The sequence below is a fragment of the Saccostrea cucullata genome, unplaced genomic scaffold (genome assembly GCF_032062105.1).
Source record: "Saccostrea cucullata isolate Sc308-1 unplaced genomic scaffold, CSIRO_AGI_Scuc_v1 ctg68, whole genome shotgun sequence".
Classification (NCBI taxonomy): domain Eukaryota; kingdom Metazoa; phylum Mollusca; class Bivalvia; order Ostreida; family Ostreidae; genus Saccostrea; species Saccostrea cuccullata.
This window is the reverse complement of record NW_026939588.1, coordinates 543,385-557,557: the sequence shown is the minus strand read 5'-3', so window position 1 is coordinate 557,557 and position 14,173 is coordinate 543,385. Positions and strand designations below refer to the sequence as shown.

Sequence of the window (14,173 nt, the reverse complement as noted above, 5' to 3'; positions counted from 1 at the left end):
ACGGTACCGTTCTTTTCACTTTTTACAACATTTTTTATACTTTCTGTAATTGTTATTGAAAGATTGAACAAATAAATGAATAATTTTGGACATTTGTACCTAAAGACCGGTATTTAGGTCTCGGTATCACGATACGTATCACGCAACAAAAAATCGCGATATACCGGTATACCGATAAAATCGCACATCCCTATTATTTCTATCTTACCGGGTGAGTTCTTGTAAAAAAAAAATCTCTCTCGCACGCTGCTATACCAGAAAATGTAAAAATAGCATTTTTACATTTCCATAGCGCGTGCAGTTCTCTGTATTATTTCCCCAAGTTTTTAGCACTTTCCAGGTGCAGCTTTTGTCCGCATGCATGTAATATATTATCCATCCTTAGTTTTTTTTCTTCCACTTAAAAAGTTTTCAATTTAATTTTTTTTAAAGTTGGTGACAGGGGTTCTTTTAAAAGTACCAAAAATTGCGTAAAATCGGTTCTTTTAGTCTCTTATCGTATTCACCTGTAGCATATCCTAACCTTCGGTATTTTTTTAATTTTGTTCTCCCCCCTTCACTCACTCCCCCTCCATATTCGCCACCTTTTTTTCATGAGGATTTCGCATGATAGACAGAAGAAGAAAACAAGCAACACAGAAGAAGACAATGCATGAGGAGAAAAAAAACCTTGTAACAAGTTTTTTTATTTTACTCCATTATTCTGACTAACATTTTACCCTGTGGAAACTATAATCCCCAAGCTGTGCACTGCTCCCACTAACCGTCACACAAATACCACTGCTTTTTGGATGGACAGCTTTATATAGGACTACATGTGGATTTCTCACGTTGTGTGGAGGACTTGGACAATACAGGGACTGAAAGCTCCCAATTAAAGGTGTGTATACTAAACAAAAGATCTGTGATAACTCTACCACCATTGAGAACCGGCTGATAATTAGTCCTTGGTACTCTTACGATAAATCTGTGCTAGTAAATCTGGTAATGATTTTTTTTCGTTGCTTGTCTATTTGACATTCTGATTTCTCGCTCATAAGGCCTGTATTGATTTGATATAAATGAATCCGTCTTGACTGTCTATAATGATGATGACAACATTTCTATGGTGTTTGCAGTGGGATTAAAAAGTGGACACTAACGGAGGACGGCAATAAATTGGCTCCCAATCTGATGCTGGTCGCACCGAGAATGTAAAAGACAGTATATAACTTGCTGAAATTCAATTATCAAGGACTTATATTGATTTTCATATTAGCATTCTCTTGCTTGATGCAAAGAGGAAAAAAGGAAATGTGAAAAAAAAAACACCTTTAAACTTCTAGGGAAATGTTTTTGTGCATTGGGATAAGTAAATGTGATACATAGAAACTGGACAGTGATTTGTATGAACATATGTACACCAAGACAATGAATCTCTCACAGGTAAATATACAGTAACTCAATTTCCATGTAATTTAATTTCTTGAATGGCCAGTTCAAAATAAATTTACACTATGAAGGTTTGTATTTTTGTTTTCTATTTGAATGAAGAAAAATGACCAGCGAAGGTAAATATCTAGATAAAAGTGTTTATAAATCTATGGAAGAGGAAAAAATGGAGAAAGGGAATAGGGGAAATAGAAAGTTTTCAGAGAGGTTCAGAGGTATTTACAGAGCTGGGAGAACTTGTTTGCAGAGGATTTTTCTATACACATTGTATACATTTCCCACTGCAGCCATGACGTTTTGTTTAGAATATTGAAAAGCCCACAACATGCTGTGCGTAGTTAGTGACCACATGAATATAATTGTAAAGTAGAATAGAAATCCGGCTTTAAGCCTGGGATTTGACTTTGTTTGGTCAAAATCTATGTTGTTAACACAATAACATTTTGACAATGAGGTGAATTAGCGGACCGATTTAGATTTATGGTCCTAGGAAGGGATCATTTTGATCCTAATCCTCAAGGTTATTATGCAATTTGTTCTCTGTAAATATGGGTCATTTCTGAATCAGGCTTACTCTGAATAATTTTAAGAATTTTAAACTGTGACATATTGCACAGAAGCAAGGAAATTGCGATTCAATTATAGCTGAAATCTATAGCTAAGTATCTTCAGTTATAGCTAAAGAGTACAGAAATAACATGCATTTGCCTTGGAAAAGACCATAAAATTCAATCACTCAAAAAATCAAAGTTAGAAAATTGATAGAATTTTGTTGCATCACCATCTAATTAAGTTATGATTTATATTGCTAGCTTTAATGGAGGAGATTGCAGTTACATTAAAAAAATCTGCTTCAGGGGATTTAATTCTATGATTGGTCTAGGTGTACTATGAAACCTTTAATTTATGTATGATCAAAAACTCTGAAGTAATATTGACATTACTGTGGCAAATATTGATGTAACTGAATATTCTAAGTCTGATTCTCTCTAAATATGTTTGGAAATTGGCTGAAACCTTGCCTGTTGTTTGCAGCTTCTTAAATAGATACAGGTTTAATTAACAGTGGTTTAATGTTTGCAAATGGATAATTAATTCATTGAGCAGACCCTGTCTTAGCCAAGGAGTGGGATACTTAGAGCAGGCCTTAACAGAGAATGTCTAATGAAATGCTTATGGAAAAGATATAAAACGCTCGGATGACCAAGAGCTTGCCGTCACTGCGTAGTGTTCAGAGTGATATACAGATGTATCAAAACCTCCGAACTTCACCACGAATCAAACATCATTAGCATGATAATAAAGCTCAGGGTTCTCAAAATCCCCACAAAGAAAACCAGAAAAACAACATTCAGTAACCACTGCTCGGGTTTTGTATATAATATATTGAAGTAGAAACTTGTGAATAGAAGTTCACAGCAGTGTGTTAAGCTTAAGATGGGGGGTACATGTATAGTTATGTTTAAGCTTAGATTTGAGGTATAGTTATATGTTTGAGGGAGATCTTGGTAAGGCTATTGATGCGGCCTTAATCCTTTTTTGGTCCAACAGTGAAGGTATAGAATAATTTGGTTGAGCCAGACTCCTGCGAGAAAGATTTCAATTTTATGTTATTTAATATTTCATGTTGAAGCTATAATTTGGTTATATCTTTTATCAATTTGAATTTCAGTTACAAAAAGATGTGACTTTTCTTTAGAAAAGAAATATCAATATAGATTGATATGTTTTATGCATGTGGTTGATTTCTGATAGGAAGATTATCTTGGTTGATAGATCCCTATCCAATCTCTAGTTGTTATATTGAATTAGAGAGTTTTTTTTCTAAGATTAAGGAATATTGGCAGACTGAGTTTCTAGCTGATGTTGATTTTCCTCCTGTCATACTTTTTCAAAAGTGTTTCTTGCATTTTTTTTTTTTGGTGCCATATAACATGTATAATAGATTTTCTCTGGAGGATTTGTTGGTGCTGTATGAATGTGTGAGTACATCACAATTAACTCCCATAACACAGGGACAAGGCTAGACAATGAATGTTCCTGCATCAAGTCTGAAGTGTAGGTGTGTCTGAGAATTATAGAATTAACATTTACATGGAATCTTGACCCGCTATTTACCTAGCCAGGGTCAAGTTGACAGGAGAAGTAAACAAGTTGATTACTGTCCACTCACCACAAGTCTGGTTAGTGATGAGATGCCCAAATAAATCTGTGAGCTGAAGTGATTGTCCTGTTATAGTGTGGTTGATTTACGGTATCCTGGGTCATGCCTTGGTAAAATGCATAGAGAGAGAGAGTTTTAAAACAGATAATCGTCAAATTGGTTTTCACAGTCAATTAAAACATTATGTAACATTTAAAGGTATTAAATACTGGATTGCTGACAGGAGTAATTTTGACAGAGGCTTTATCAGGTGATAAATCAGAATTTGAGATTGTCACGGTTCACTTGGCGTTCATTTTGACTTGATCCCCCACGCTTTGCACTCTGTTAGACAACTTTGTGGCTGATGGTATCGTAACCAGTTCACGTTGCCTGCAGGTATTTGGTTTCCTAGCTTCTTGATTAAATTAGAAAAATCAGCAGTTAGCCAAGACCTGCTTTTGCTCCAAGACGAGCATCTGGATTGTTTTTTTGGAGAAACCTTACTCCATTGTTCACAGAGAACCTGAGAACCCTCAGCGCATTGTTATTTTTGTTGAAATTTTTTCCTAAATATTATTGTTAAAATTTTGGAGATAGTAGACCTTTCTGCTCCTTGTAAATTGAGGGAGATATCGATGGCATTTTAGAATCAATAAAGGGTGCTGGTGGAGATTTTCTCCTCACTGACAAGCCTCTTAAGCCCTCTCAATCATTCATAAAGTTCCTACAAGGGTAAACACACAGAATATAATGGCTAAGTCGATGCACGGAAAGGTAGATTTATAGCATCTTTTTATTGTCACAACCATAAAGGTATGAAAGTTCAATATTGTCGTTACACTTAGCATTTAAAATATGTGAAGATCACAGTGCTGTCAGACGAGGAACGTAAAATCGGGCAGAAATTATGGAGAAAAATTGATCCTAAAGTGTGGTCAATGAATGTTCCCAGTTTGTCAGGGGATGTTTGTGTAGAAGCTGTGATATGTTATTTAGGTGCACACACGAGCATGCATTATTTTCACAGATTGATGAAATCACTTCACCATGTTATGGCTTTATGTCTGCCTATAAATGGAGTTTCCAGTTTAACAGCAAATGATCAATATCGCGGCTGCCTTTGCTGATCAGATCTAGACATATAAATATTATCCTACCTCATTTATTGGAGTTTCATGTCTAAATTTTAATGCATTAGATATATTCGACTTTTAGAGGAATGATACAGATCTAGATATTATTTATTGATTGTTCGTTAATATATGTACACATATGAAACATGTTTTTAATGTTGCTTTTCACTGCAGCTGATTCAGTTTTAATTTAGATCCGTTCATTATGCTCTCTCATTAGAGATATCAGACGGTAACCTTTATTTATGAATAAGTTTTCTAAGAAGTGTGTAATGAAAGTGAGAATGCAGCTAGCAGCAAATAGCAATTGGAGGAGGAACAAAAAAGCAAAACCATTTAGTTTTCTTTCAGAGCTATCAAAATTATTTAGAACAATACCAGTTTTATCTAAGGCCTCCTTTGTTTGATAATAGGTTACCTTTGAAGCAAAGGTTATTTCTAATCTAAAGCATATGACAGCTGAATGTTAGCATATGTTTTGGTTCTGGAATGAACATTTTCTCAGGGGAGAGGGAATGAACCACAGATTGGAAAGTACTTATTGCATCCATTTGTGCCAAGGATTAAAAAAAAAGTGGCATTTTTAGTTTGAAGATAGTAGAAGATATGGCATTTTGTAGTTTTGGGCAAAACAGGCTAAATTTCTGCAATAATGGATGGAACATATGTTTTAGCATTTGAAGGAATTTTTTGCAAGCAGATGCATTTTCTTTAATATAAAACAGTCTCCATAAGAGAATTGATGATGAAAGCAAAATGTTACAGAGGAGTCAATTATAAATATAGACAGAGATTCCTTTTGAAATGTACAAAGAAAAGAAGGGGGGTGTCATATTTAGATCTGTAGGGAGATGTTAAAGCTTTCAATATCAGGTAATTTAGATAGCCCCCTATTGTAGCTGATTTGTTGGGGATGTGACAGATTACATGTTGATGTGCCAATAGGAATCGGTGGTGATTGATTCAGTAAGGCCCCCGAGATCTCCCCACAGCCTCTGGGTGATAAACATCCTTCATTAGACGATTCAGATTATAGAAGAGTCTGCAGTGATTGACAAACAAAAAATGGCCTTCTGAAATATTCTGTCTTGCACTGCAAGAAATATCTTATTTTTCTTGTATTAAAACTGTCGGAAATATCTTTTGTATTGCAACTGATGGATGGAAATTGTGCAGTACATCTGCCAATTTCAGAGGCAATTACATTGGATCAGTTTTGTAGATCATGTAGTTATTGGTATATTTTGGGAGATGGGAAAAAAAATTCAATTATACTTGTTCTTTGCCTCATTCAAATTTTATTTGTACATGTTATTTTAGCAAACTTTACTAGTATCCCTTGTGATAGTACTTATTGTAAGAGAGTACTACTAGAGATGAACTGGTATCCAGTGCTAATTATGGCCACTTGATCAGGTCCTTGGAACCACTTGAGATTGGTGAGAGTAAAGTCTTCTGGGGTTTCCTGTTAGCAATGGCTTTTGTATTTATAGGGTCCACTGATTCATGTTAACTGTCATGTGAATATTACCCCCCCAAAAAATCTTTTTATTAGTAATCACAAAAATTCATTAGAATATGAACTCTGGTCAAAATTCATCAAGGTTTACACATAGATCATTAGTATCATGTTGATATCAGTTAAATCAGATTAAAGAAATACATTTTGAAGGTTAACTATGTTTGGCTTCTTCGCCTAGGTAATGACATTCTTTGAAGATTTTCTGATACTTATGTCCGTTCATCTTTTTGGTGTTGAAATTCAAAGGAAAGGTCAACATATGAAGTAAAGCAATTTCAGGAAGCGCCCTGGCTGCCAGTCTCAGGGCTGGAGCCTTTGATTTGTGGAGGAAATAGCGGAGCTTTAAGGTCGATGGCTCCAAACCTGCCTCCTCTCCATCAGTTTATAGGACACAAATTAGATAAAAAAGAGATAGCAGTCTTTACTTTGACTGATCAGTTAATCACAATATGATAAAGGATACATATAAATAGTTAAATAATATTTCAAATTGCAGCCTGATGTGCAGGAGATGTGCTGCATTAATGTTTTATGGGAGCACATTGTCTGGTATAAACCCACCAACCTGTACAATGCACTCAGTGGGGCTATTACGTATTATCTATAAAACCTAGGGGATGCTAGATCTTCTGACTTACCTAGAAAAGAAAGTATGGAAAATGATAAATAAAGTTAATTTGTGAGATTTTTTCCTTCTGTTTCTGCTGTGCAGAACATTTTTAACAGATGCAGAGTGTTATCATTATTACAAGGTAGATTATCAATTTAACCATAAACAAAAAAGATCTGTTGGTCGGGGTTTATTTTCTTGGAGGAGCTTATAAGAATTTCTGATGACGTAAAAGTCTATTTCAAACAATGCGGAGCTAGGTGATAAAGACGTATCCAATGGGTGCAGTATGCTTATGTTGATGTCAGCAGTATTTGCAGCCTCTTGTGCACCTCCTATTACTGCGGAGGGTTTTTCAATTAAGTTCAAGAAAAACATGTGCCTCAAAGATATTCCCTTCACGGAAGATGGCATTGATTTTTAGGCATTTAATATTGGTGGTCCATAATGAAATAAATCACATTTTTACATGCGTATAAGTGTTCTAGCTGGTAAATGTGTTTTGGTGCTGGTCCTGATGCTGTCTATAAATGGTGGGTCTCTAGAGGAATGTTCCACTACAGACAAAATGCCTTAACTGGGAGATAAAAAATCCCCTTGATTAAATTTCATCTGTCCAATGACAAGCAAGAGCAGTGTTCAGAAACCTCAGTTAGGAATTGGTCATCAGAGAATCTAGTTTTTCTAGGAATTGTCTAACTGGCCAGTACAATGCATACATGTAATAGTTACTGATGTTGCAAATTGAATGTATTCCTTATTGATAGAGAGACTAGACCCTAACTTTGGAAAGCATTGCCTTGAACATTTGAAAAGATAATTATGGAAAAGAAATGGTTAATTCAGAAAAGTTACTTTATCCTATCTGGTTTTAACCTTATTGAATGTACTAGTGTTAAATTTACATCTCATGATCATAATGATATTGGTTCCAGGCACAATGATTCTGGCTTTGTTTTGAAATCTAAATCGAGTTCCCTATTTGAAATGCTCTCTCTAAGCTTGAAAAATCAAGTTGATCATCTTTAGCATAGCATTTTTTGTGCATAAACTGGTCAATATCTTGGATACCAAGCGGTCAATAAACTATTTTCCTTGACTCTTAATAGAACTGCTGATAAGGCTGCATGCCAAATGTGTGATTTTTATCCATGTAGAATTCCAACAGCCCTTAGGGATTCTGAAAAAGTTCACAGCAGTACAGTAAATCTTGACAATTTTCCCCAATCTGAGAAAATTATAGAACTCAGCTGGTTCCATAATGCATGTAAAGGCTACCAGTAAATATCATTTTTAATTATGAGGGATAAATTCATTTGAATTTGCTGATTCAGCAGGTAGGTTATTTTCAATGGATCCTTTGATACAGATAAACATCTGATCATATAGAATAAAACTTTGTGCTTTTAAAAAAATTACTGATAAGATATGAAATGGGAAGATTAGCACAGTTTTTACCATCGTATAAATCTGACACGTGTCTGGAAAAATATCAATATTTAATTTTAATGTCCAATGGAGAGTACTTATTGTCATGGGTTTATGGCATTGAATTGCAGAGTTGTTTCAAAGCTTTACCTCAGATAATAAATAGAAAGAAAAGTCCTGATGAAGTTTTTAGGAGAAAAAATGTCTTTCTGGCCAGTGTGCATATAAGATGAATGAGCAAATTAATGCTTTAAATTTCAAACCTTTGTTAATTAAAGACCCATGTAGAACAAGGGGAACGTTAGAACAAGCCACAGACCTCAATCTTTAGTCCTACATCCAGGAGGCTTTCTTCATGGCATAGTTTTTAGAATAGTCTTTAGTTCTACATTTCAGGGGGCTTTCTTCATGGCATAGTTTTTAGAATAGTCTTTAGTTCTACATTTCAGGGGGCTTTCTTCATGGCATAGTTTTTAGAATAGTCTACATTTCAGTTTCTATGGCGTTTTTTAGGGGGCTTTCTTCATGGCATAGTTTTTCAATAGAAAAAGGGACTAGTCTTCTCGCGAGTTCTACATTTCAGGGTTTTTAGAATAGTCTTTCGTTTCAGGGGGCTTTCTTCATGGCATAGTTTTTAGAATAGTCTTTAGTTCTACATTTCAGGGGGCTTTCTTCATGGCATAGTTCTTAGAATAATCTTTATAATTCTACATTCCAGGACGCTTTCTTCATGGCATAGTTCTTAGAATAGTCTTGTTGTTCCTTCCTTGTTCATCTGTGACTATAAGTAAAAGCTGCAGAGTTTACTTAGCAGTAAGCCTGTAACAATGTTGAACTGTGTACTGTACTTTAAAAAGATGGAATTAAATATTTTTTCTACACTTTAATGCTTAACAGATGCACTGCAGATCTGCAATTTTTATAAAGTTTGCAATGGGTGGTAAATTACAAAAGATTTCAAAATTCATTTTTTTTCTGCATCATGTTGAGAGTTTTTGTCAAAAATCTGATGTAGAACAGAATTTCATTTTTAAATATGGCTTAGCAACAGAAATGATTTGTAAGTACAAAAAAATGAAGTTAAGAATTATCTGAAAGATTCTGAAATTCTTTGAATTGATGTTCTGTTGACCAAAATATGTATTAAGACGTCATTGCATCACGTCTTTTCATTTCAAATATTGAAAATGTTGATTTTCAAAAAAACTTTGCTATTTTAGTCCTCTTTTTCTGGACAAGTTTCTTACAAGTTTTATTCCCTTTGACAATAACAAAAGAAAAGTTATACACTTCAATCTAAAACTATTTCATGGATGAGACAATCTATTCTGTTAGGTGTGATAATTGATGGGAAGAAAGGGATATAAAAACCCAAAAGAGGACCTTTAATTTGCCGAGGAAACTTTGTTATTGATCATTTGGTCTAGACCCTAGCTGTGTTTAATCTAATTTGAAAAAGGGAGATTTTAGGGCCATGCTTGATGGCTCTTTTCTGGTCCATGATCCATACATCTCACTTTGGTTGACACCCCCCAATCTATCTTCAAACAAGATGAATTTTCTCGTAGATCTGGAAATCTCCGTTTCACAAAACTTTAGAAATCTATAAAGAAACAAACTCATTCTGGTCACAACAAACAATGATTTTATTTATTCTGATAGTTATGTTGAAGGTATACAAAGGAGACATTGGTTAAGCAAAAATTACCACATATAAAGTAATTTTTTATGCAAAAAGGACAGGGAATGTTTGCTATCAATGACAGGCAATCATCTAATAATATATATCCTACACAACTTTTATTTATGTCGTTTGGCCCCTGTACAGACCTGTCATAGGTCCACCAGAGAATCAGCTGTTTACCTATACAGGTGTAACTTACGCCATTAACCCTGTCATACTGGAGATGATCCCAATTTATTTCAGTCCGATCTTTGGAGGTTTCTCTACCTGATCAACAGGTGTCAGTTTACACTGGATGATAATGACAGAGAACGTAAGCAAAATAAAAACATTACATGGCTACTGTTTGGCATAAAATTTTTATAGCTTTGAGAAAGAAGTGTAATTATTACGAAGTTTGATCTTTTTACATTGTGTAATGTAGAGTCTCTTGAAATAGTATCAAACCTGAACGTAACATCCCAGTTAAGAGTCTGTTGATACAAACCTGAACATAAACATTTAGTTTATAGAGTCTATGGAAAGAATATCAAATGAACTTAACATTGAGTCTACAACGATATTAAACAGGTATTTTACTGGTAGGTGTGAAAAATAAATTGTGGGCTTAATATCCTTGTATGATATTGATTCATCAACTGAAAGGACTTCAGGCAAATCCCAGCTCTTTGCTTCAATTCATTATGGGTTATTAAAAATAAACATCAGGATAGAAGCACGGGGCCCAATTTAATGAAGCTTTAGCATTTGACAGAAAAAAAGAAAATACATCATAGAACTTTGTCAATTAGTAATATGAAATGCTGTAAGGCTTAAGACCTATGTTCAAACTGATATGTAGTTTTGACAGCTAGTTATTCCAGAATAAATCATGGCAACAGATTGATACAGGAAAGGACTATTTAAAAAAAAAACTCATCAAAGCTTGCATCTTAATTGGTAAGTTGACTGTTAAACTAAATTGTATTGAACAAGTCATCATAATTTTTCCAGGAAATGAAGGAGAGTTGGTAGAGTTGATTAGTTTGAATAAAAAAAATGCATTCAGAATGGATAATTATTGGAAGCTTTTATAATAGTTTGAAAAGGAGAATTTGATGAGGTTGCTTTTTGGTATATTATGGCAAATTCTGTGGTTTTCAATTTTGAACTCCCCAACATAAGATCATCTAAAAATGATTAGATCAGGATATTATTGTTTTAAAACATGAGAGAGGTTTCATGTTTCTTAGAACACTTGTCATGTTTTAGCTCTATTACACCTGTACATGTAGAATGAAATTTGTCTCCATTTTCCATCCTCTGATAGAATTGGCCATCTTCTTCCTGCTGTTTTCTGCAGCAACAATAGCTCTCTTTTTAAAATTGACCATTTCCTTATCTTTCTGCTACAGTAATGATTTGGTGAATGCTGGAGTCTGTGACAAGGGTATAATTTTCAAGATGTTTTTTCTCCTGCTGTCAGATTCAGATTCTCCTGACGCTCTAATCTCACCAATAGACCGTAAAATCACATATAATTGTTACAGCATTTTAAGTACTCCGTATTGAAGTCTGGAAATAGAGATCCCAACATTGTGAAAGTCTCTCTATATTAAAGTCTATAGAATTCCCCTCTAGTGTAAATAAAGGCGGAACAGAATCTCAGTCAGAGTATATAGTTCCGCTGGAGAAATTTTGGTTTTTCTGTTTGGCCAACCACCCTCATTCTGTCTCTGTTATTGTTGTGAAAATTGACACAAACAGGCCACAAAAGTTATACTGTAATTTGGTAAGATTTAAGTCAATATTATCCATAGATAAATAGTAAGTCGTAAATTAAAAACTAAAGGCACTCTTTATTATGAAAATAAAACTTCTAATATTTGCTTTTAGCGGTTTTGATAGATGTGGAATTAAGGAATAAAGGTTTAATTAAAATTTTGATTTGTACAGGTTGGTGTAATGCTAAGTAAACACTAAACACTATAGTAAGAGTTCAAGGTTTCTCTGTCATTCATAGATACTGTTATATAAATTTCTCCAGAATTGCTTGGGTTTGTCATAATCAGTGACTTGGATTTCAAAAAAGTCATCAAAGAAAACATTAACCTTAAACTTTAATTAAAAAAGAGCTGAGAATGTGTGATGTAGTCTTTTTGTAGGGAGCTCTTTGTAGACATAAACCATCAGAGGTGGATAGCGTCTCGTACATCAGATGTTGTTCAGGATGCATTAGAGGACATTCAATAGTATCTAAGTTTTCTAAAATTCATAATGACCAGTAACTTCTGAAGACATTTATAGTAATATCAAAAGACAAGCAAATATACATTTAGTCATCTTTACTAGGGAAGGGTTTTCAATCTGAGCAGAGGAACCCAAAACCCTTGGCTTGGAGGAGATGACATTTACTCCATTTATATTGGGAAGTTGGGGGGGGGGGGGTTGTGATTTTCACTGTGGATCAATTGTTTGTACAGATTCATGTTTTTTTGCAATGGCTAAGGTCCTAAGGAAACACATTTTTTTTACAGGAATTGTTACTGGAAATAAGTACTGGATGGGTAATATTAATGTAAGATGTCATGACTGCAGTTGACCTATTTGGGCAGAGGTTTTGCAGACTTGTACAGGAGAAAGGCAGTACCATGTAGATAGATAATGACACTATATAAATAATATCTTTTAATAGGAGTGATATAGTTTAATGACACAAACACAGAGATATATATGTTCTTGGAGACAGTAATATGATTTCTGTACACTGGCGCAGACAAACACAGAAAAACGGAACAAAAACCACCACCCATAAACGCGTGGACAGACATGTTAGGTATGATGGCCTCATGATGACCAATAATGGCTGGCCAGCTAGATGTCTCCTTCAGATGGACATAAAATATTGCTCATCATATCACTGTCACTGGGGCAGGCGACCACGTTTACTGCTCCGATGACTATATAAACGCAGAGGAAGTTATGATGTATGGGGGTTTATATTGAACATCAGAGGCACTAACGTTATAATGTCTTAGGAAAATTCTTCTGTTAGACTGAATAGGACTCATCTCAAGGTCAAGGTGTATTACTAGTATATTCTTTGAGATATTGAAAAAGTGTTTCTTTCTTGAAACTACGTATAAACATGTATGACGAATTTTCATGAACAAGTGATATATTGAGAAGAACAAAACATTTTGGTTTATGTTAGAAGAAAAAAAATAGTTTAAGTCGTAGAGAACTGAAAATAAGGTGTGAAGATCTGCGTAGAAAAATTAACACAAGAAGATAGATGTCTGATCTAACTTGTCTATGAGTTTAGAATTTACGATTATTATCCTAAGTCTTAAGTCCTTTACACAGCTTACTTTAAAGATTAAAGTGGTTCCATATTTACACATTGTTCAAAATCTGCATTTCCTAGCCATGCAAACATAAACTTGACTTTGATGGTTGTTTTATCGTTTTAAAATCAGTAAAACATCGACCATTTAAATTTCAATTTGTTGTCGGGAGATGGATAGATAAGTCGGAGATCGAGAGTACAAAACAAAGTGATGTCTCCTCATGTGGAAAAAGCATCTGTCATTAATTGCAGGTCAAAACCATTGCATATATCTATAAACATGCCTTGATAGTAAACAGTGAAGAAAAAAAATTTACGTGACCCTAAATTTCCTATTGAAATATGTTGAGATATCTTGTATACGATTGAGAATTGATGTCCTTTTTTCGCATTAGCAGTTTGGGTGGATTAAAGGAAAAAAGATTTAATTGATGGATAAAATTTTAATTAAGATGGGATATGGAAATGAGAAGAGACAAAAACAATTTCTTAAGAAGATATTTTCAGAGGTTTCCTCCAAAAGGAATTGTTTTGAACCTTGATGCTTGTCATTCAGTGAATTGTAAAAGCTACAGGAACCTTCCTTGCTCTGTTGAATATGAACTTATAACAGAGGAAAGACAAGAGGATTAATGTAGAACAGAGGAGGTATTTTTTTTAGTTAATTATGTCTTTCAACAAGTGTAGCTGTATAATACATAATTGTATTAATAGAATGTACTAATAATTTTATAGTTCTTCCATGATTGACATGATGGAGCTCCATTCTTATTTGTTACATTAAAACCTGAGAACTACTGAGGCTTTGTCCCATAGCCCCCACCCTGGGGCCCCACCCCAGACCTCCAACTGATTTGGTCTCCCTATTGAAGAATCCTGTGTCGACCACTG

At 34.4% G+C, this 14,173-nt stretch overlaps 2 long non-coding RNA genes across 2 annotated transcripts in view; both read left to right on the top strand.

Moving 5' to 3' along the window:
• Positions 1–14,173, top strand: part of LOC134253388 (uncharacterized) — a 34,288-nt gene that overhangs the window by 419 nt on the left and 19,696 nt on the right. The window lies entirely within an intron of this gene.
• LOC134253374 (uncharacterized) lies at positions 200–1,501 on the top strand. Its single transcript, XR_009989120.1, has 2 exons — positions 200–880; positions 1,119–1,501. It is a non-coding gene; the product is annotated as an uncharacterized LOC134253374 (long non-coding RNA).